Source organism: Phocoena phocoena, chromosome 9 (assembly GCF_963924675.1).
Source record: "Phocoena phocoena chromosome 9, mPhoPho1.1, whole genome shotgun sequence".
NCBI lineage: Eukaryota > Metazoa > Chordata > Mammalia > Artiodactyla > Phocoenidae > Phocoena > Phocoena phocoena.
This window is the reverse complement of record NC_089227.1, coordinates 54,964,474-54,990,104: the sequence shown is the minus strand read 5'-3', so window position 1 is coordinate 54,990,104 and position 25,631 is coordinate 54,964,474. Positions and strand designations below refer to the sequence as shown.

The following is a 25,631-nucleotide window of genomic DNA, read 5'->3' as shown; positions in this document are numbered from 1 at the left end:
TAATTCCTTAGTATCATTAAATATATAGCTGGTGTTCAAATTTCCAGCTGTACTGAAGATTTTTTTTTAAATGTATCTTCTATATTGGTTCTCGTGGCATTTGAATTTTTATATCTCTGCTTAATTAAGTGGGAAGAAAAGTGGCAGAGATTGTGAAATATACCCTTGGTTATTTTGAAGACCTCTGTAAGTTGTTACTGATTCTTTAGTATATGAAATTTAATTATAAACTAGTAAGTCTGTCAATATCCCATGTCCTGAAAAGGGAATCTAGATTATTAAGTTGCCAAACATTCCCAAACTAATTGGTATACTTAATGGAGTTTTAATAAAAATACAGTAGACCCCCTATATAACCATGCTTTCAGGCCAAGTCTGGCTTGGTCTTCCCTCCACTAAGGAAATGGCCTGGCTGGGGAGCTCCAGGGAACTTGGGCTGAGGAGGCAGGGCAGTGGGGTAAACTGATGCAGCTCTACACAGGCTAGGGAGGCCAGTCTGGAATGAATGTTGTGCTGGTGAAGGTCAGGGGAATCTGGTATTTTTACTGCTATTTTTGTGAAGAAGTAAATCATGAGCTTCGCAATGAAATCTTGAAGGGGACCTCATGTCCCTGAGGGGAACATGCCCCCAAAATCTTCAAATAGGAGACTGATATTCTACCTTCCAGACTTTGGGATATCAAGTACAAACCCTGACTCCTTGTGGAGGATGGTCCAAGACTGCAACAGCTGGAAACCCAAGGAAGTCAGAATTGCTACAACTATCTGCATAGGATGAAACTTATGGACACCATCGATGCCTCTGAAAACCCACTTCGAGCTGAAGGCTGGCATCCCTATTCCTTAATGGGCAAGATTTTCGGCTCCTATCTGCTAGATCTTCCGAAACACTAGTAATCCTTTCAAGGGTGTCTGCAAGCCCTTCACCGATACCCTGCTGGATGGCTGAGACAGCCTGCCATGGGACATGGGTCTGTGTCCAGAGAGAGTACCTGTGCTAACAGGGGGCCCTGACTGAGCTGGCCCTGTGGTCAAAGTTCAAAGTGGGAGCTCTCAGCAACACCTCCGTCAGCAGCCAAAGACCTAACCCAGTCTCCTGAAGTCTCCCAACAGCCATCAGGTGACACACCTCCTCTACAGTCAGAAGAGTAAACATGCCAAACACTTCCTCAAACCAAAGAGCTTTAAGGACAACTACAGTGGATCCTTGAACAGCATGGATATGAACTACTCAGGTCCACGTATGTGTGGACTATTGTCAGTAAACATGTACTACAGTACTAATCATCTGCTGTTGTTTGAATCTGCCAACATGGAACTGCGAAGACGGCATAAGGGGATTTTCCACTGTGTGGAGGGTGGGTGCTGCTGTTCAAGGTTCAACTGTATAACACATTGGGGAGTACTCTGCGATGGAACTGAAGGACCTCATGGGAGACAGAGACAGACAGACTGCAGTGTGCTTGCCAGGCAGCCCACAGGTCATCTGGTTCTGCAGGCCCAGAGTGGGCTAGCTGAAGCCCCTTTGAGTCCAGAGCTCTTAGAGCTCATACCTAGAGGATCATTCCCTAGCCCTTTCTTACGGGCAGTTTCAGAACATGTGCTAAGACTTGATTTTCCCCTGGTAGCACTCTTCTGGAGTTGAATTCAGATGTTATTCTTAATGTTTACTGTCAAAAAGTCCTCACTTAGTTCACTTGCTCCGTTCTAGGCTATTTAATTCCAAAGGTGAGAGTTGGGGTGAAGGGACTTGTTATTTTCCATATCTTCCCCTTTTGAATGGAAACTACTTGGATTTAGGGAGTCGCAGAGTTGATAGGTGGGAAAAGCAGACAGGAACTGGCGAGGAGGTTAGGTGAGGGGGTGGGTGAGTGTGGAACAACCCACCCTGGTACTCCGGTTACACCAGGATGTCAAACATTAGCATAACTTCCCAGACATGCAAGGATCTGCCCTAACACCTTTACTCCATACTCCGTCATGAATAAAATTAATAACGTTAGAACACCTGGCATAATCCCAATCTCCCTCGTTTATTGGGATGTTATGGGACAGGGTGAAGAAATAATTGCCCCTCACAGGCCAACTCACTGGCTTATAAATTAGTTATCTAATAACATTAACTATCAAAAAAAATACAACAGTTCTTTTAAACTAAATTATCCTAAAAGCATATGAAAAAAATAAATATGAGAAAATTACAACAAAGAGCAGTGAGAGAGAATTAACGTCATAAAATATTAAAACATAAACTAAATCTGGGACTTGCCTGGGCGCAGTGTTTAAGAATCCGCCTGCCAATGCAGGGGACACGGGTTCGAGCCTGGGTCCAGGAAGATCCCACATGCCATGGAGCAACAAAGCCCATGTACCACAACTACTGAGCCTGCGAGCCACAACTACTGAGCCCGTGTGCCTAGAGCCCATGCTCTGCAACAAGAGAAGCCACTGCAACAATAAGCCCGCGCACTGCAGTGAAAAGTAGCCCCACTCACTGCAACTAGAGAAAGCCCGTGCGCAGCAGCGAAAACCCAATGTAGCCAAAAAATTAATTAATTAATTTAAAAAACATTAACTAAATCTATAATAACCACTCAGACACGGATTACCACAAGGCAACTCTTGTATGTGAAAGCTTAATATATGAAACAGGAAGCTCTCTGTAGTGGGAACCTTGCAAAGTTGAGCTGGAGCCAGAGAAGCAGGGAAGTGTCCCAATTTACTCAGAGATTCCAGGAAGAAAGGAAAGTCCCAAAACTCAGAAGGTAAGTTTCCTACAAGTTTCACTCCTCCTCCTTAATTACGGGAGGATGGACTCTTTAGTCAGAAGCCAGATTCAATGACATACAAATGGGGTTCCTATTTAAACTGAAGAAAATTTAATATATTTAATCTAGACCCTTCAATTACAAATATGATCACTACACATCAAGGATCACTACACATGAATACTAAAAGCGTGAATGCAACTCACCAAATTCAACAAATAAATATTAACTGCCAAAGAAACAGACTTACTATCTACCAGGGGATTAAAACAAAAGAAAAGAAAGAGCAAAAGAAAGAAAAAGATTAAATCATAGGGTGGGTTGGGGGTGGGAATATCAGGGATCAAATTGAAGAATTTTCCCACTAGAAAAGGGCAAAGTAAGAGAAACATGCTATGGATCATGAAAGAACAAAATTTACAAGGTAATGGGAAATTCAAAAATAGAAAGAATTAAAACAGAAAGCAGAAGTTAATCCAAGAAGAAAAAAGAAAAAAACCTATAGATTTGATCAATCCCTGCTGGCTGTTTCAAAGGTCCAGTAAAAAGAGACTGATACTTGGCTAGTCTGATTAAGAAAAGAGAAGACACAAATAACCTTAGGAATGCAATGAGAAAATAACTGCAGGCATGAAGAAGATTCAAAAGAAAACACAGTGAACAATGTTATTGTAAAATCCAGTCGAGTAGAGATTTTCTAGGAGAATGTCAATTACTGAAATTTAGGAAAAAGAGGTAAAAATTAAAACAGATCATAAGAAATTAAAAAGTCTTTCAAAAATCTACTATTTTAAAAAGACATTAGGCCTCATGTATGACAAACCCACAGCAAACATTATTCTCAATAGTGAAAAACTGAAAGCATTTCCTCTAAGATCAGGAACAAGACAAGGATGCCCACTCTCACCACTATCATACAACACAGTTTTAGAAGTCTTAGCCATGGCAATCAGAAGAAAAAGAAATCAAAGGAATCCAAATTGGAAAAGAAGAAGTAAAACTGTCACTGTTTGCACATGACATGATACTATATATAGAAAATCCTAAAGATGCCACCAGAAAACTACTAGAGCTAATCAATGAACTTAGTAAAGTCACAGGATACAAAATTAATACACAGAAATCTCTTGTATTCCTATATACTAACAATGAAAGATCAGAAAGAGAAGTTAAGGAAACAATCCCATTTACCACTGCAACAAAAAGAATAAAATACATAGGAATAAACCTAACTAAGGAGGAAAAAGACCTGCATGCAGAAACCTATAGGATTCTAATGGAAGAAATCAAAGATGACACAAACAAATGGAGAAATATACCATATTCTTGGATTAAAAGAATCAATATTGTGAAAATGACTATACTCCGCAAAGCAATCTACAGATTCAATGCAATCCTTATCAAATTAGTAATGGCATTTTTTACAGAACTAGAACAAAAAAATCTTAAAATTTGTATGGAGACACAAAAGACCCTGAATAGCCAAAGCAATGTTGAGGGAAAAAAATGGAGCTAGAGGAATCAGACTCACTGACTTCAGACTATACTACAAAGCTACAGTAATCAAGAAAATATGATACTGGCACAAAAACAGAAATATAGGTCAATGGAACAGGATAGAAAGCCCAGAGATAAACCCACGCACCTATGGTCAACTAATCTATGACAAAGGAGGCAAGGATATACAATGGAGAAAAGACAGTCTCTTCAATAAGTGGTGCTGGGAAAACTGGACAGCTACATGTAAAAGAATGAAATTAGAACACTTCCTAACACCATACACAAAAATAAACTCAAAATGGATTAAAGACCTAAATGTGAGACCAGACACTATAAAACTCTTAGCAGAAAACAAAGCCAGAACACTCTATGACATGAATCACAGCAAGATCTTTTTTGACCCACCTCCTAGAGTAACGAAAAAAAAAAAAGGGACCTAATTAAACTTCAAAGCTTTTGCACAGCAAAGGAAACCATAAACAAGATGAAAAGACAACCCTCAGAATGGGAGAAAATATTTGCAAATGAAGCAACTGACAAAGGATTAATCTCCAAAATATACAAACAGCTCATGCAGCTCAATATATTACAAAAAACACCCAATAAAAAAATGGGTGGGGACTTCCCTGGTGGCACAGTGGTTCAGATTCTGCCTGCCAATGCAGGGGACATAGGTTCGATCCCTGGTCCAGGAAGATCCCACATGCCACAGAGCAACTAAGCCGGTGCGCCACAACTACTGAGCCTGCACTCAAGAGCCTGCAAGACACAACTACTGAGCCTGCAAGACACAACTACTGAAGCCTGTGGGCCTAGAGCCCATGCTCTGCAACGAGAGAAGCCACCACAATGAGAAGCCCGGGCGCTGCAATGAACAGTAGCCCCACTCACTGCAACTAGAGAAAGCCCGTGCACAGTAATGAAGAACCAATGCAGGCAAAAATAAATACAAATTTAAAAAGAAAGAAAAGAAAAAAAGAAATCCCAACAGGATTTTGGGGTAATGTTTTTCTAAAATTTACTTGAAAGAGAAAATACGTAAAACCAACCAATACGTCCGGAAAAAAGCATAACTGTAAAGGAGGTGCCTGTGCTATTAAGTATAAAAACACTATAAATTAAACTGGTGCAGTACTGGCACAGCAACAGAGAAATCTTGAATAACTAAATAGGAGTTAATATATGTGAAAGGTGACATTTCAAATCAGTGGGAGGTAGGGTTCAGTTAAATATGGTAGATTGACTACTTGAGTTTACAGTCTTTCCCTTTAGAATCTCTATTAAAACAGCAGCAAAGTATTAATAAAGGTTAAAAAAAGAAAACTCACAAGAATAAAGAGAATGGCAAAAGAGGAAGAAAAACAGACCAAAAAATAGCAAAAATATTTGTAAGTATGTACGTGGTACGAATAGAAACTAACTTGGAGCAAAGAAGCAGTAGATTCTACCTCCTTAATATTTCTGGAATCAAATAACATGAGTCCTAGTCATCATCATTTCTTGCCCAGACTATACAAGAGCCTCCTACATATATACAGATTTCTTATGAGTGATATATATCTCACCCACAAGGAATTAATTAAAATGTAAATTTTATAGCCAGTGAGCCTTTAAAATACACTACTAGGTTAAACAATCTGCACCACCCTTTGTAGCTTTAGCCACACCAATCCTTCCCCTGTCCTGAAGCAAAGTCCTCCCCCCAACTTACCACCACCTTGGTGTACCGAATTCATACGCATCCTTCAGGAGCAGAATTTCTATGTCCTTAGCAGGACCAATTAGGATAAATTCTCCTAATATATACTTTTGTAGTAGTCTATGCTTTATAACTCTGATCAAACTGTAATTAAATATTTTGTTATTTATTTAATATATGATTTTCTTTCTAAACTCTTAGGTCTGATGAGTGCAGAAATCTTATCTGTCTTGTTCAAACTTATATTCCCAGCAACTAGCCCACAGTCTGGTACATCACAAGTCCTCAATAATAGAGTTTCAGTCACAAAAATGTAACATATTTCTGTTACTAAAATGAAGAATAGTTTTCAAATTATATATTGTTATTTATAAATAAAATGTCTGTATAATACTTGGAATCAGTGAAATGTGGTATGATTTATAAAGCAGTAATCTTAAAGCTATTAACTTTCCACAAATTGTAATAACCAGCAACAAAGATAGAAGTGGTATATTTCAATGCTTAGTCTACTAAAATGGCAAGCTTTTACAAAACTTCTTACATATAAATACATTTCTAACTTTCTACAATATAGATCAGTAAGAAGACAAATTTAATAAAATGACTGGTATTTACTCACATATATTCTGTTCCAAAAGCTTTCTAGAGTTGTTTTACAAAAGCATTTCTCCCCAGTTTTAGAACTATAAGTACTTAAATGAACTGTTTTTAATAAATTAGGACTAGAGTCTATTTCAGTATTAAAAATCCTTTTGTAATCACATGTGTGGTATATTCACTCCCATTTAATTCAACGAACTAAAATCCCCAATGAAAATATGACAGGCAAATTAAGTTTTCATAAGACATTAAAAATTATTTCTGCTCTTATACTTTGTAGATAGAATAACAGTTATTTTGACAGAACCATACTGCATAATTTGCAGATTCAGAAAATGAAAAACAAAACCTTATTCTGTGTGCATTTTAAGCAAAAATTTAAAGGAATTATCTAAGTCATTTGGACTACTTCTAATGTATTTTCAATACAGCAGGAAAAAAATTTTTAAATACATTTCCAGGAAATGGTACAGAAAACTAGATTGAAATTGAAATTTGGATTGACTTGCCAGCAAGACAGCAGAGTAGAAGGCTCACCCCTTCTTACAAAAACACCAAAATCACAACTAACTGCTGAACAACCACTGACAAAAACAAAAACAAAAAAAACCTCTGGAACCTACCAAAAAAGATACCCTACATCCAAAGACAAAGCAACAACAAGATGGCAGGCCACCCACCGGGTGGGCAACACATGAACTGGAAAATAATTATACCAGAGAAGTTCTCCCACAGGAGTGAAAGTCTTGAGCCCCATGTCAGTCTTCACAGCCTGGGGGACTGGCAACAAGAGAGAAGCCACCTCATCCACTAGATGAAGGCAGACAGCAGAAGCAAGAAGAACTACAATCCGGCAGGCTGCAGAACAGAAACTGCAAGCACAAGAAGTTAGACAAAATTAGACAGCAGGGGAATATGTCCCAGATGATGGAATAAGCTAAAACCCCAGAAGAACAATTAAGTGAAGCAGAGATAGGCAATCCACCAAAAAAAAGAATTCAGAGTAATGACAGTGAAGATGATCCAAGATCTTGGGAAAAGAATGAAGGCACAGATTGAGAAGATACAAGAAATGTTTAACAAGACCTAGAAGAACTAAAAAACAAACAGAGATGAACAATACAATAACTGAAATGAAAAATACACTAGAAGGAATCAATAGCAGAATAAATGAGGCAGAAGAACAGATAAGTGAGCTGGAAGACAGAATGGTGGAAATCACTGCCATGGAACAAAATAAAGAAAAAACAATGAAAAGAAAGGAAGACAGTATAAGAGGCCTTTGGGAAAACAAAGAATGCACCAACATTCACATTATAGGGGTCCCAGAATGAGAAGAGAGAGAGAAAGGACCTAAGAAAATATTTGAAGAAATAACACCTGAAAACTTCCATAACATGGGAAATAAAATAGTCATCCAAGTCCAAGAAATGCAGGGTCTCAGGCAATATACCCAACAACGAACATACCAACACACATAGTAATCACACTGACAAAAAGTAAAAGCAGAGAGAAAATATTAAAAGCAATAAGGGAAAGCCAACAAGTAACATACAAGGGAACTCCCATAAGGTTATCAGTTGATTTCTCAGCAGAAACTCTGCAGACCAAAAGAACAAGGCACAATATATTAAAGTGATGCAAGGGAAGAAGCTATAATGAAGAATACTCTACACAGCAAGGCTCTCATTCAGTTTTGATGGAGAAATCAAAAGCTTTACAGACAAGTAAAAGCTAAGAGAATTCAGCACCACCAAACCAGCTTTGCAACAAATGCTAAAGGAACTTAGCTAATCAGAAAAGAAAAGGCCACTACTAGAAACAATAAAATTAAATGGAAAAGCTCACCAGTAAAGGCAACATTAAGTAAAGGTAGGAAAACATCTGAACACAAATATGTCATCAAAACCAGTAACTGTGAGGAGAGGAGAGCACTAATGCAGACTACTGGAAATGCACTTGAAATTAAAAGATGAGCAACTTAAAAGAATCTTTTTTACATATAGACTGCTATATCAATACATCATGGTAACTGCAAACCAAAAATCTACAATGGATACACACACACAAAAAAGGAATCCAAACACAACACTAAAGTTAGTCATCAAATCACAAGAACAAAAGAGAAAGGGAAGAAAAAAGACCTACAAAAACAAATCCAAAACAATTAAGAAAATGGAAACAGGAACATACACATCGATAAATACCTTAAATGTAAATGAATTAAATGCTCCAACCAAAAGACATAGACTGATGGAATGGATACAAAAACAAGACCCATATACAGGCTGTCTACAAGAGACCCACTTCGGATCTAGGGACACATACAGACTGAAAGTGAGGGGTTGGAAAAAGGTAATCCATACAAATGGAAATCAAAAGAAAGCTGGAGTAGCAATTCTCATATCAGACAAAATAGACTTTAAAATAAAGACTGTTACAAGAGACAAAGAAGGATGCTACATAATTAGCAACGGATCAATCCAAGAAGAAGATATAACAATTGTAAATATATATGCGCCCAACATAGGAGCACCTCAATACATAAGGCAAATGCTAACAGCCACAAAGGGAGAAATCGACAGTAACACAGTAACACTGGGGGACTTTAACACCCCACTTTCATCAATGGTCAGATCATCCAGACAGAAGATCAATAAGGAAACACAGGCCTTAAATGACACATTAGACCAGATGGACTTAATTGATATTTATACAGCATTCCACCCCAAATCAGCAGTATACACCTTCTTCTCAAGTGCACATGGAACATTCTCCAGGATTGATCATATGCTGGGCCACAAAGCAAGCCTCAGTAAATTTAAGAAAACTGAAATCAGATCAAGCATCTTTTCCCAAGAAAATACTGTAAGATTAGAAATCAACTACAAGAAAAAAAACCGTAAAAAACACAAACACGTGGAGGCTAAACAATATGCTACTAAACAACTAATAGATCACTGAAGAAATCAAAGAGAAAAATAAAAAATACCTGGAGACAAATGAAAACAAAAGCACAACGATCCAAAAACCTATGGGATGCGGCAAAACCAGTTCTGAGAGGGAACTTAATAGCAATACAACCTTACCTCAGGAAACAAGAAAAATCACACGTAAACAACCTAACCTTATACGTAAAGCAACTAGAGAAAAAAGAACAAAACCAAAGGTAGTAGAAGGAAAGAAATCATAAAGATCAGAGCAGAAATAAGTGAAAGAGACAAAAACAATAGAAAAGATCAGTGAAACTGAAAGCTGGTTCTTTGAAAAGATAAACAAAATTGATAAACTTTTAACCAGACTCATCAAAAAAAAAAGGGAGAAGCCTCAAATCGAAAAAATTAGAAATGAAAAAAAGAAGTTACAACAGACACCACAGAAATACAAAGGATCATAAGAGACTACTACAAGCAACTATATGCCAATAAAATGGACAACCTGGAAGAAATGTACAAATTCTTAGAAGGGTGCAATCTCCCAATACTGAACCAGGAAGAAACAGAAAATATGAACAGACCAATCACAAGTACTGAAATTGAATCACAAGTACTGAAATTGAAACTGTGATTAAAAAACTCCCAACAAACAGAAGTTCAGGACCAGATGGCTTCATAGGCAAATTCTATCAAATATTTAGAGAAGAAGAATTACCACCTATCCTTCCAAAACTATTCCAAAATATTGCAGAGGAAGGAATACTCCTAAACTCATTCTATGAGGCCACCATCACCCTAATACCAAAACCAGACAAAGATACCACAAAAAAAGAAAATTACAGGCCAATATCACTGATGAACATAGATGAAAAAATCCTCAACTACTAGCAAATAGAATCCAACAATAGATTAAAAGGATCATACACCATGATCAAGTGCAATTTATACTAGGGATGCAAGGATTTTTCAGTATCCACAAATCAATCAGTGTGATACACCACATTAACAAATTAAAGAATAAATACCATCTGATCATCTCAATAGATGTAGAAAAAGCTTTTGACAAAATTCAACACCCATTTATGATACAAACTCTCTAGAAAGTGGGCATAGAGGGAACTTACCTAAACATAATAAAAGGCCATATATAACAAACCTACAGCTAACATCATGCTCAATGGTGAAAAGCTGAAAGCATTTCCTCTAAGGTCAGGAACAAGACAAGGATGTCCACTCTCACCACTTTTATTCAACATTGTTTTGGAAGTCCTAGCCAGAGCAATCAGAGAAGGAAAATAAAAGGAATCCAAATTGGAAAAGAAGAAGTAAAACCATCACTGTTTGCAGATGACATGATATTATACGTAGAAAATCCTAAGGACGGTACCAGAAAACTACTAGAGCTCATCAATGAATTCAGTAAAGTGGCAGGATACAAAATTAATACACAGATATCTCTTACATTTCTCTGCACTAACATCAAAAGATCAGAAAGAGAAATTAAAGAAACACTCCCATTTACCATCGCATCAAAAACAATAAAATACCTAGGAATAAACTGACCTAAGGAGGCAGAAGACCTATACTCCAAAAACTATAAGACACTGATGTAATCAAAGATGACACAAACAGATGGAAAGAGATACTATGTTCTTGGATTGGAAGAATCAATATCGTCCAAATAACCGTATTACCCAAGGCAATCTACAGATTCAATGCAACACCTATCAAATTACCAATGGCATTTTTCACAGAACTAGAACAAAAAATTTTTTAATTTGTATGGAGACACAAAAGTCCCCGCACAGCCAAAGCAATATTGAGTAAGAAAAACAGAGTTGGAGCAATTACGCTCCGTAATGTCGGACTATACCACAAAGCTACAGTAATCAAGACAGTATGGTACTGGCACAAAACCAGAAATATAGATCAATGGAATTGGATAGAAAGCCCAGAAATAAACCCATGCACCTATGCTCAATTAACCTACGACAAAGGAGGCAAGACTATACAACAGACGACAGTCTCTTCAATAAATGGTGCTGGGAAAACTGGACAGCTAAATGTAAAAAAATGAAATTAGAACATTCTTTAACACCATACACAAAAATAAACTCAAAATGGATTAAAGACCAAAATGTAAGACTGGATACTATAACCCTCTTAGAGAAAAACACAGGCAAAACACTCTTCGATGTAAATCACGGCAATATCTTTTGTGAGCTGTCTCTTAAAGTAATGGAAATAAAAATAAACAAATGGGACCTAATTAAGCTCAAAAGCTTTTACACAGCAAAGGAAACTATAAATAAGACAAATAGACCACCCTCAGAATGGGAGAAAATATTTGCCAACAATGCTACCAACAAGGGATAAGTCTTCAAAATTTACAAACAGCTCATGCAGCTCTATATCAAAAAAACAAACAACCCAATCAAAAGATGGGCAGAAGACCTAAACAGATATTTCTCCAAAGATGACATACAGATGGCCAACAGGCACATGAAAAGATGCTCAACATCACTAATTATTAGAGAAATGCAAATCAAAACTACAATGAGGTTATCACCTCACATCAGTCACACCGGCCATCATCAAAATGTCTACAAACAATAAATGCTGGAGAGGGTGTGGAGAAAAGGGAATCCTCTTGCACTGTCGGTGGGAATGCAAATTGGTACAGCTGCTATGGAGAATAGTATGAAGATTCCTTAAAAAACTAAAAATAGAACTACCATATGATCCAGCAATCCCACTTCTGGGCATATATCCAGAGGAAAACTGTTTTGAAAGGATACATGCACCCCAATGTTTATTGCAGCACTGTTTACAATAGCCAAGACATGGAAGCAATCTAACTGTCCACTGACAGATGAATGGATAAAGAAGATGTGGTACACATATACTATGGAATATTATTCAGCCACTAAAAAGAATGAAATAATGCCATTTGCAGCAACATGGATGGACCTGGAGATTATTTTACTAAGTGAAGTAAGTCAGACAGAGAAAGACAAATATCATATGATATCACTTATATGCGAAATCTTAAAAAAAATGATACAAGTGAATTTATTCACAAAACAGACAGACTCATAGACTTAGAGAACAAATTTATGGTTACCAGGGCAGAACGGTGAGATTGGGAGTTTAGGATTGACATGTACACACTACTGTATTTAAAATAACCAACAAGGACCTACTGAATAGCACAGGGAACTCTGCTCAATATTCTGTAATAACCTAAATGGGAAAAGAATTTGACAAAGAATAGATATATGTATAACTGAATCACTTTGCTGTACGCCTGAGACTAACACAACACTGTTAATCAACTATGCTTCAATATAAAATAAAAAATAAAAAAAATTTGGACCAAGTTAGGTTTTTTAATAATTTTTTTTTTTTGTGGTACACGGGCCTCTCACTGTTGTGGCCTCTCCCATTGTGGAGCACAGGCTCCAGATGCGCAGGCTCAGCGGCCATGGCTCACGGGCCCAGCCGCTCCGCGGCATGTGGGATCTTCCCAGACCGGCGCACGAACCCATGTCCCCTGCATCGGCAGGCGGACTCTCAACCACTGCGCCACCAGGAAAGCCCTATGATTAAATTTTGACACATGACTCGCGCGAATGATTTGACAGCAAGAGTTCATCTAAATCGTTAGGTCAATAAAAACACTTGTTTTCTATAAAAGGACAATATGCAGTCAATTACCTTAGTTCTCAAAATAGTATCTCGAAATTCTAGTTTAGTTATATTGAATCAAAGAAGAAAGTTAAACTTTAAATGTGCTCAGCTAACTTACTCAACATTAGCCGAGTGCTTATAGGCCAGGCATGATGGTTGATGTGGAAGAAAATAGAGACACACTATCTTTCCTCCAAAAACTACATCTAGCAGAGTAGACCAAAATGTGTAAACAAATGAATAAAGCATGATGATAAGAACACTACGAAGGAATCAGAGAATTAAATGATATAGCATAGTGGTTAAAAGCCTGGACACTACCACTTAACTAGTCCTGAAAACCTGAGCATATGACAACCTCTCCAATTCAGTTTCTTTCATCTGTTAAATGGGGAACGGCAATAGTTACCTATTCTTACAGGGTTGTTGCAACTAAAGAATACATGGCAACTCCTGCAACAATACCTTCTAGTGCATTATTAACACTGAGTGAATACTGGAAAGGAGTAAAAGGTTAACTGTTTCTTTGATGGGAGCGGTGGGACGATAAAATGGGAGACACCCAGTGGAAGGCAATCCAGTGCAAAGAACCAAACAGTTCACCCTACTGAAAATCTTGAATTTATGATCAATGTTTAAAACCTTGAAACAAAACATGGAGTTGTATTTCTCAAAGCAGTCTTAGAGAAAATCTAAGCCTGGAGCCAACAAAAGAAAAGGGCAGGCACAGTGAGTGGATGGGCAGCCACTCATAGCAATTAAGGAATCCCATACACAAGGGCACACTTTTTGGCCTAAGTGCCACAGACTTCTTTCCAGAGACAGTGGGCGCATGGGAAGGGTTCCTTACATGGATGTGGGGCCTAAACAAAGAGCAGAGAGGCTGAGGTGCATCTGGTTCTTCACAAAAGACACTAGATGAGGAGGGGAGGGGGAAGGGAGACTATCCCACAGTGAATGCTCTAAAGCAGTGTCTCTCAAACAGGAGACTATTGGCATAATCCTTTTTGCATAGGACTGTTCTCCACCAAATGCCTGCAGTGTTCCTCAGGTATTCTGATAACCAAAAAATTCCCCTCACCACACTGCCTAACACTTCTAGGGGTGGCCCCGCCTTCTCCCCTTCTGTTCTTCCAACTTACAGCCTTGTACCAATATGTTCCAATGCCAGGGTAGATTCCTCCTCCTTCTTAATTTAGTAGCTATTTGAGGGTTCCCAACTTGCTCACTAGGTGTCTGCTTAGATATCTGAAGGAGAAGCCCGCCATTCCAGACAGAGGGCTGGGGGGTGGGGGGACAGCCTATACAACTACAGAGGAAGTCCTCACAGAGGTATATTCTGGATTAATCAACCTAGTCCTTCATTTATAAATATAAACCAACCATTACTGATTGCCAGACATCTGAAGAAAAACATCAGTGACAAGGGACAAAGTTGAACAAACTAAACTACGGGGGAAACAGATGGTGCTGAGAATAGAACTTTAATTTTTATTAGCATTCTCAAAGATATGTGAGAGGCTACTGAATTCATAAAGGGACAGGTCGCTAAGAGGGAGATAATGGAGCAACCAGAGAAGAAAAAGTTACTGACAGTTAAAAACAATACTGTCAAATTAAAAAAGAATCAAACAGCAGACTAAGTAAGTAAATACTAAGAGTAGAATTGCTAGACCAAAGGATATGTGATTTTTCAATCGTCAGATAGTGTCAAACTGTCCTTTATAAACAGGTTGTATCAATTACATCTCCATTAAGAGGTCCTCATTTCATTGTTTGTTATAATAATAATGAATTGCCTCATAAAGACATATCAATATAAATGCTGAGAACATGTACAGCAAAAAGTGATTAAAACAGAGCTAAATTCTGAATTTTAATCTTTTTCTCCAGTATAGCATTAAAGAAAAATTTAACTACACACTTATTTCCTTATCTGTAAAAAAGAAATGAGATTGATATAACTCCTGAGGTTATACAATAAATTTAAACGACTGATCTACTAAAAACATAAATCCTAAATATTCTGCTTTACCTAACATTCTGCAGTTCAATCTCTTCAACCATCTCTCATCGTGACTACTGTTAATTATTTAAAGTCTCAGTGAAAAATGAATCTCGAAAACAGCAATTTATTACAATTTTCCTACCTTAAAAACAATGGTTTTTTTTAATGAACATAGTTGGGTTTTCCCCCTAATTTAATGTTAACTGACCCACTCTGTACTGTCATCCTCTGATGACAAGTTTAATTCAGAAAGGAAAGTGAACTACCATTTTAAATGAACTTATCAATCTTCCTACTATGAACTAAGTAAATGCCTTGCAAAAGCAGCTAGTGTAACTTCCTGGCACTCTTACTTAGAAACAATTTTCTATTATGTGCAATGCTTTCAGAGAGAAGTCCTCTCCAAAAAAAAAAAAAAAACAAAAGCAGCAGGTTCTTGGAGAATACTTTCAGTGGATTTACACCCACCCCTGGTATGTTTAAAATATTGTTTCACTTCCTTCTGGCCTCTATGGTCTCTGATGAGACATCCACATTCATTCAAATAGTTACTCTATTACTAGTTTTCTGTTTTCTGTATTTTTTTCTTTGTCTTGTTTTCAGCAATTCCATTATGTTGTTTCTGGGCATGACTTCACTGGACTTATGCCACTTAAGGTTCAATGAACCTCTTGAGTCTACAAGACAAATTTATGTCTTGCACTAAGTTTGGGAAGTTTTCAGCCACTACTTCTTCAAACACTTGTTTCTGTACCATATTCTTTCTTTTTTCCTTCTCGGTGTCTGATGAAACATAATGTTAGACCTGGTATCATCCCATAGGTCTCTCGAGCTCTTCTCATTATTTTTTTTTTCAACTATTTTTTCTCTGTTTTTCAATTTGGATAAATTTCTACTGATCTTCTTTCAAGTTCATGGACTGTCATCTCCATCCTGCTATTGTGCTTGTCCAGTGAATTTTCTGGTACCGTATTTTTCAGTTCCAAATTTCCCACTTGGTTTCTCTTTTCCCTATTTCTTTTTTTTTTTTTTTCCCTATTTCTTTACTGAAACATTCTATTTTGCCATTTGTTTCAAGAGAGCTCACCCTTAATTGTTGTAGCATACTTATAAACCTGCTTTAAATCTTTCTCAGATGATTCCCACATCTCTGTCATCTCAGTATTGGTGTCTCATGATTATCTTTGCCCATCTGAGTTAAGGTTTCCCAGGTTCTCCATATGCCAAGGAATTTTGGACTGTATGTTGTACATTTTTAATAATATAAGATTCTGCTGGACTTCCCTGGTGGCGCAGTGGTTAAGAATCTGTCTGCCGATGCAGGGGACGTGGGTTCAAGCCCTGGTCCAGGAAGATCCCACATACCACGGAGCAACTAAGCCCGTGCGCCACAACTACTGAGCCTGCGCTCTAGAGCCTGTGGGGCACAACTACTGAAGCCCGCGAGCCTAGAGCCCATGCTCCACGACAACAGAAGCCACCACAATGAGAAGCCCACGCACCGCAACGAAGAGTAGCCTCCGCTCACCGCAACTAGAGAAAGCCCGCGCACAGCAATGAAGACCCAACGCAGCCAAATAAATAAATAAATACTGTCTTGCTGAAATCTTAGGAAGAGTGTTGATATTTTTGTTTCAGCAAGCAATTGACTCAGCTAAATTCTGACCCTCTAAGGTACCAATGCCATTTTAGTTTAGTTGTCCATGCTTATCTGCTCCCTTATTTGTAAACTTGTTTTCATTTCTCTTAGGTAAATACCTATGGTAAGTGTATATTTAACTTTATAAGAAATCAGTAAACTTCAAAATTTCCACAGTGTTATTTGGATCAGTCCCATATATGTACCACCCACTAGCCAGTCTGGGACTTAGTTGGTGGTCTATTGGTATTTCAGTACTAAACATCTATATGTGTTCTTTAGGGTCAGATCCACATATGCACCTCTCAAGGATGAGCCTAGGGGTGCATAACAACTTTAAGAAGTCTCTTTCCAAAGCTCCTCTGCAATCTGCCTGGCATTTTGGGTTCTCTGGGATGTTCTTTACTGACCCTCCAGAAATCTGGGGCATAATTTAACCCATTCTGCAGTGTACTTTCTATAAATGGGCTCATGACCTGGTTCAGGCAGCCAGAGAACAGAGGAAAAAAAAAAAAAAACCCCACAAAAAAACGACAGGAACTACAATCCTCCAATTGAAGAGGAAGGTTTCTTGTTTTGGAGTTTTAGTTATGCTCCTGTTAGCTCTTGTAGCTGCTTCAACACTGCTGCCAAAGGACTTCCTGGGGGCTGGGGAGGGGGGAGGGGGGAGGGGGGAGGGGGGGGAGGGGGGGAGAGGGAGAGAGAGAGAGAGAGAGACAGAGACAGAGACAGACTGATTGATCTCTGCACTCCTGTTGAGCATCTTGCTCTTTAAACCAGAACCAACAGGTTTTTGGAGTTCTAGCTGTCCATTCTGATGCTCTAGGTTTGGGGTTAGGTCCAAGGATAACAAAGCAAAACAAAACAAAAGAACAGTAAACTCACCGTTGATTCAATGGTACTTAAATTTCTGGTTGTCTTCTCTAACCCGCCTGATACTACTGACTTTTCAGAGTCTGCAAATAGCTACTCCTGTATGCTGTCCAGTTTATGGCCGCATTCAGTGGAAGAGACGGGGTATTGTGTGCTTACTCCATCTTACTGGAACCCTTTTTATTATTTTCCACCAAATCTGGGGGTGTGGTGCCACTATTTCTTCAAATATTTTTTCTGTCCCTTCTCTCCTTCCTTTCTCTCTGGAACTCTCATTACATCTATGTTGAAATGTCTGACATTGTCCCACAGGTCTCTGAGGCTCTGTCCACTTTTCACAATATTTTTTTTCTCGCTCTCTTCTTTGGAGTGAGTACTTTTCATTGATCTTCAAGTTTTCTCTGACATCTCAAATCTGTTATTGAGCCTACCCAATAACAGATTTATTGGATAAATAAATCCTATCCTATTCATTTCAATAATTGTACTTTGAAATCTTAAATTTCTATTTCATTCTTCTTTTCTAATTTGTTTCTCTATTGGGACTCTCTATTAAGTGTTGCTAATATACTGTCCTTTAATTCTTTGAACATATTAAAAACAGCCAATTCAGTCTCTGTTAAATCCTACATCAAGCCCACTCACAGTCAGTTTCCACTGACTCTCGTGATTATGTCACGTTTTCCTAGGTTTTATTATTTTTTTTCCCACGGCCAGCAATTTCTGTTTGAAAATTGAACCTTTAATATATTATGGTAATTCAATTTACTTTATTTTTCAGAGATGCTGGGTCGTTTTTGTAATTTAAATGGACTTGAACTGAAGAATCCGTTTCCCTACATGGTATGCAGTTGGGACGTCTCTGTTCAGTTTTTTAATTCTTACTTTTATATTTTAGCCTGGCTTCCCAGTGGGTGTGCCTATGTCTGTACAGCTTAATGGTCAGCCAATGACCTGGGCAATGGTTGTGGTCAAACATCTCAAGCCTGTAAGACGTCCAGCCTCTGCCAGTTGATTTGTGTATAGACTGGGGAATGCACTCAACACTGCAGCCAGTTCTCTAGTCTCCTTTGGGTTGAACTTTTTGGGTCTCCCCTTCACATATGTAGCTTCCAGTCAACCAGAGCTGTATGGAGAACTTACGTCAGCCCTTCTATGGTTCTCTCATTTCTGGGATTTCTCTATTAAATTTCTTCTGGTCCACTGCTCACCCTAAACCAGGTCCACAGCATTGAGCTAGCAAGGCAGCAGGTTTTCTCCCTCTCTTTCCATCTGAACCCACCACTCTGTACTTGCAAAGCCACAGGTTTTTGCGTCCCCTCTCACTCCTCCCTTCCCTGAATCAAGTTACTCCCCCACGGCCACCTCTTTGGCAGCAAAGCTGCTGGGTCTCTCAGCTAGTCCCAAGCTGGTAAAGCTTCAGTTTTCATCAGCTGAGGGGGGTGGGGACAGCAGGGCATGCCTGAGGAGGTATCTGGGAAGGGCCCAGGCCAGAAGGCCACAGACTCACACTGTTCTCACCCCAAGCCCTAACAGTTGTGCAAGATCAAGTTTTTTTTTAACTACCTTTGGTCAATTTCCAATACCCCTAAATGGATGTTTTTGACAATTCTGTCCGGTTTTCTATTTACTTTCTGCAGAGGGGAACTGCCAGCCTCTTCATGCCACCATTACCAGAATTCAAGTAATGTTTCTAATTAAAAAGAAAAATCAGTTTTAACTCTATTAACCTTCATCATCACAACTTATCATCAAGTGAAAGATCATCATGATAACTGGTAATATTGCTTCTAATGAGGCAACTTTTTAGGATGCTCATTGTGATGTTACTGGAAAACATGGGAAAAACAGAAATAGCCTCAATGTTCCTCATCAGGGGACTGCCTAAATCCCCATCCTATGAATAATCTGCAACCGTTAAAAGAGCGTGATTTTGGGCTTCCCTGGTGGCACAGTGGTTGAGAGTCCGCCTGCCGATGCAGGGGACGTGGGTTCGTGCCCCGGTCTGGGAAGATCCCACATGCCGCGGAGCAGCTGGGCCCGTGAGCCATGGCCGCTGAGCCTGCGTGTCCGGAGCCTGTGCTCCGCAATGGGAGAGGCCACAACAGTGAGAGGCGCACGTACCGAAAAAAAAAGAAGAGTGTGATTTTATATGCACTAACATGTAAAACCCTCCAAAACACGTTTTTCTGTGGAAAACAGCAAGTGTCATAAAGATAGTATTGTGTCATATAGAGAGAAATGAAGCACACAAAACTTTATCTTTTCCACAGGTACAAATATGCAAATATACAGGAATCGGTCTGGAAAGATATAAAGCAAAGTATAACAGGTATTACCCCTGGGGAAGGAGCAGAGATTGAAAGAAGGGTTAGTTAAAAGGGCTCTTGGCTCTCTCTGGTAATATCTTAAAATTGTTACCAAATTAATATATTTATGCATACCTGTGTAACAAAACAATGACTGAACAAATGAGCTGCTCAAACTATGAACTGTATATCTGGAAAGTCAATATCATGAAGGTTCCTAGAGGTTTCTGTACAGACTTATAAGGATTAAAGAAAACCACCTTACCTAATAAAATTAAGTAGCCTTATATACAAGATTTTATTAGGCAAAAATGCTTAGCCTCATTTCTCAAGTCATGGATTTGTCTCTCCAAAGATAAGCTCCTTATATAGAACACTTCATCCCTTAAATACCTCATGCCTTATGTATTAGTTTGTATTTTTTATCATGGATTTCTTTCCTAGTAAGCCATTTCAGTCCATGGCTTCAGTCCATTATTCAGTCCACATTAAATAATACCTTTTCATAATTTTAACAAGAGCACTTTAAGTGATGAGGCTATTTTAATGCCTAGAGTTAAGCATTACAATGAATGAAACTCACTAACAGTTGCTCTTAATCTTTTACATGTTCATTCTGCAAATCAGATATTTTTTTTCCCATTTTTACCTTAATCACGACCTTTATAAATTTCAAAACAAAGCCTCCAAGCCACTGGGGGAATAAATGAAAACAACTTACCTTCCACTGTTAGCCATGCACACACACAATGAAAACTGTAGTTTCTGCATGTAGCTCCAGGGTATTTGGTATAAGATGACTAAGAATTTCTACATTGATTCTTGATAAATATTTATCAGGCTAGAGAACTCTTCTCTCTTATAATACTGTATTACTCTCACAACTGTAAAATAACAAAATAGACCATCTTTTCTATTTGTACTAAGTGACTGAGCAAGAATTTCTTACTATTGCTGCTTTAAGGAGCCCCTTTTGTAAAAGCTCTTTTAGGCTTTTCTGCTCGTATAACACACCCACACATGCTAATTTAATCAAAGCCATCAAGTGGTGTCAGTATAAAAGTCTTAAATCCCTTACTCTTTACAACTCCTCCATCACTGAATCAAGCCTGCATACCACTGTCATTACATTTTCCTACATTTTCTATCCCATTTCAGTGTCAAAAAATTGCCATAAGCTGAAGGGTATAAGTTTTATACCCTCTTATACATCTTAAAGATGAGAAAAAATGAGGCCCCAAAATTTAAGAGACTGACCAGTGGTAAGCCAATAGTTTAAAAAAATATGTACATCATATTTACATATAATAAACGTAAATGATTGGCTCCAAACCATGCTCATCTTTCCCAGCTGTAATCACAGATTATTTCCCATATATGATCCCTCTACAAAACACTCTCAATATTTTCCCTAAACAGAAAGAAGGAAAATGTCCAAGCGACTGAAAGGGTAACAAATCAGAACATTTTGCAAGGGACTGTCCAAAAGCACAGGGATATGATGACATGAGTTCTGTCACTGAGGGCCTGCATTTCAACAAGTGGCAGATATGAAGAAAACTCATGAAACGATTCAGTTTGGTCACTGGAGAGAACACTGGGCATGAGAAAACGCAATTCCTAGTCCCAGTCTTGCCACTCTGCAGTATGACTTTATTATGATTTTAGCCCTGAAAGAGTAGCCACAAATTTCTACTGGTCAACACCAGCCATCTCTCATCATTTCTACTGCCATGCCAAGCGTTCAGACACGGTAATGGAATCAGAAATATCCTTGTGAAACTTGGAAGCAGCTGCAAAGTTCAGGAAGATGGAAGAAAATAAGTTGCCAGTACTAACATGCTCAGGAGCAGCAGATGACTAAAATAAATGCCTAAAATAAATGCCTGCAAGAACAAAAGACAACTGAAATCAAACTCCAGATTAATAGTCAGAAATGGCCATTAGAAACTCTTTGAAGTCAGGGATGCTGGATGCTACAGATCAACGGTGGGTTAAGATACTTCTCTCACCACTCTATTTTATTCTCTCTTTCTCCCTGAACGGTGAAAGATCAAACAGTCATGGAATCAAATGTACGTACTGAAATCTGAAGAAAAAAAATACATTAAATATAAAACATTTCTTTTTTTTGCAAATTACTGACCTTCTTTTTTCTCTCATATTCTTTGCTTAAAGTAATCTTTTAGGGATAAAAACAATTATCAAGAATTCAAGAAATACTGAAGTAAGAGTGATAACAGGTACAGATTTTAATTATGTCGCTCTAGATTATGTAATTCCAAAAAAAGATTATTATAATGTCTAACAAACGAAGTCAAGATCCAAAGGGAATACATACATTCATAATTAATTTTCCTAATTATTTTTAAATACTAACATCTAGTTAAACAAGCAGAAAGAATGGTTTTCCAGCATTCATTAAGTATTTCATACTTGTTCCCTGTTTCTCCTTGTTAAATGATAACCTCTCCAAGGACAAGAGCTTTCTCTTCCGTTATAGCTCCCAGTAGAGAGCCTTGTATACAATAGGTACTCAACACATGTTTTAATAAGTGTTTAACTAACGCTCTGAATTATTTTTCCTTTATATTACCTAGCTTTCAGCTCTGATTGGGGATAAAAGTTTGTATAATCAACAACTTGACACATACCAAAGTAAAATACAAAGTCACCTGGGGATTAGTTTGAGTTTGAAATAGCACCAGTATGCCAAAGGAACCAACTCTTGTTAATTTCTTGTGTTAACTATGAAGAGGTCTAAAGAAAAATTCAAATTGAAAAATTGAAGTAAAGCATGGATGGCTGTAGTGGCTCTTAGAGCAAACAATCTTCTTTCGGAAGGGAAAGCTGAAGGGTGTTCATCACAGACCCTTTTACCCAAGGTATAATTAAAAATTAAAAATAAACATGGTTAGAAAGCAGAAACCCTTCTCTCTGACAGGCTCCAACATTTTGGCATATTTGGATTTGACAAATTTAAGTGTCAAGCTCGAAAGAATATTAAATACAAAAACAAAAGTAAAATGAACAAATATTTTTATTCAAGAGGACAAATATCAGTATTTCCAGGTTAAAATAAACTGAATTCATCTATTTTTGCTCTCACCTAAAATCGCTCTAAAATGTAACAAAGATGTGTGTGTGTAATTTTATTTTATTTTTAAAGGCACAAAGATGTGGAGAATTAGAGATAAATTGACTTTGGAAGCTGTAAAACATAGGGATAAAGGATTAACTGATTTAGCAGACCCAAGAGGTCAGACTCTAAACAAGCTACAGGAAAAGCAGAAAATCATTTCATTTACAAAACAAAATCTTCCAAAGACTGAGGAATTAGCAGCCCAAGGTACATGAAGTAAGGGGAACTACAATGAGGAGACTCAGATAATATTAGGTCAGCATTCATTAGCTGATCCCTTAATAAACCGTAGTTACCTTTCTCCATTCCTGTATTTTTATTTTCTTGAAGTTAATATTTATTTGCTTAGTTTTTCATATATACTACTTATCAATAATTCAACCCCACCCTCCTTGCAGGGTACTTGCTGCCCCTCACCCTCACCCATGCAGGACTGAAAACTAGGGGTTGATCTGGAGAGAGTAAGGTAAGAAGTGTCGCTGGACAAAGGACAATGAAATCATATGGAAAACAGGATTACTGAATGATGAGACAAACCTTCCACCGGCTTCTCCCTCTTGACTATCAAAAGCCTTTACCCTTCACATCTTTACCTTCCAGGCAGATATGAAGAGTCTTCTCTGGAGAATATGACCAGCCTAAGTGGAAAGACATAGACATCAAGATCAGGTATTACCCCCAAACAATCCAGTCACAGAATGGCTACAGTGAAGCTCATACATGCAAACAGAGTTCCATGGTTTTAGTTCTCTGCTGTTAAGAATGAGCTACTGGGACTTCCCTGGTGGCGCAGTGGTTAAGAATCCGCCTGCCAATGCAGGGGACACGGGTTCGAGCCCTGGTCCGGGAAGATCCCATATGCTGCAGAGCAACTAAGCCCGTGCGCCACAACTACTGAGTCTCCGCACTGCAACCACTGGAGCCTGTGCTCCGCAACAAGAGAAGCCACAGCAATGAGAAGCCTGCGCACCACAACAAAGAGTAGCCCCCGCTCGCCACAACTAGAGAAAGGCTGAGCGCAACAAGGAAGACCCAATGCAGCCAAAAATAAATAAATAAAATTAAAAAAAAAAATGAGCTACTGCACTTTGTGGCTTTGTGTTGCATTTTGGTAATTGCAAAATTTCAAACTTTTTCATTATCTGTTACAAATATAAAACTTTAATGGATGAGGAGTTGCTCCTTAAGGATGAGCAAAGAAAGTGGCTTCTTAAGATGGAATCTGCTCCCGGTGAAGATTCTGTAAAGGCTGTTGAAATGACAACAAAGGGTTTAAAATATTATATAAACTTAGTTGATAAAGCAGCGGCAGGGATTGAGAGGACTGACTCCAATTGTGAAAGCACTTCTACTGTGGGTAAACTGCTGTCAAATGCACTGCATGCTACAGAGAAATGGTTCATGAAAGGCAGAGTCCATCAATGGGGCAAACTTCATGGCTGTCTTATTTTAAGAAACTGCCATGGCCACCGTGATCAGTCAGCAGCCATCAACATCGAGGCAAGACTCTCCACCAGCAAGAAAATTACACCTTGCTGAAGGCTCAGATGATGGTTAGCATGTTTTAGCAATAAAATATTTCTTTATTAAGATATGCAGGCATAATGCCATTGCACACTTACTAGACTACAGTATAGTGTAAACCTAACTTTTATATGCACTGGGAAACCAAAAAATCCATGTGACTCACCTTGTGATATTTGCTTTATTGTGATGATCTGGAACCAAATCCACAATATCTCCAAGGTCTGTGATGGATTTATATACTGAGAGCATAACTATATTGTGCTGGTCAATCTGTCATTAAGGCAATCTAAAATGTTGTCCTAAAAATTTATTTTTTATTTATATTATTTGTTTTCAGCCGCATTGGGTCTTCGTTGCTGCACATGGGCTTTCTCTAGTTGCAGGTAGCGGGGGCTACTCTTTGTGGTGGTGCGCAGGCTTCTCATTGCTGTGGCTTCTCTTGTTGCAGAGCACGGGCTCTAGGCGTGTGGGCTTCAGTGGTTGTGGCACGCAGGCTCAGTAGTTATGGCTCATGGGCTCTAGAGCGCAGGCTCAGTGGTTGTGGCGCACAGGCTTAGCTGCTCCGCGGCATGTGGGATCTTCCCGGAGCAGGGCTCGAACCCGTGTCACCTGCATTGGCAGGCGGATTCTTAACCACTGTGCCACCAGGGAAGTCCTAAAAATATTTTTTAAATGACCCTTTTATAGAGAAATATAAGGAGACTGAACCTATCAGACATTAAAATATATTTTAAGGCTGTGTTCATTAAAACAGGGTAGTACTCATTCAGGTAGAAATGGGAAGATCAGTGGAACTAAACAGAGGATGGCTAATCAAAATAAAAGTGAAATACTAATGTTAACCAAAGAGAAATGCAGAGGTCAAAAACTCTGTTTGGTAACAGAGTTGGGGGTACACACTGGGGCAGCTTCTACATAAATTAAAAAGTATGTATCT

General features: G+C 38.4%; 1 protein-coding gene and 1 pseudogene across 1 annotated transcript in view; one reads left to right on the top strand and one right to left on the bottom strand.

The window, feature by feature from the left end:
* The window catches only part of PALS2 (protein associated with LIN7 2, MAGUK p55 family member), a 102,206-nt gene that overhangs the window by 52,616 nt on the left and 23,959 nt on the right, over nucleotides 1-25,631 (bottom strand). The window lies entirely within an intron of this gene.
* LOC136127913 (protein C1orf43 homolog pseudogene) lies at nucleotides 557-1,645 on the top strand (annotated as a pseudogene).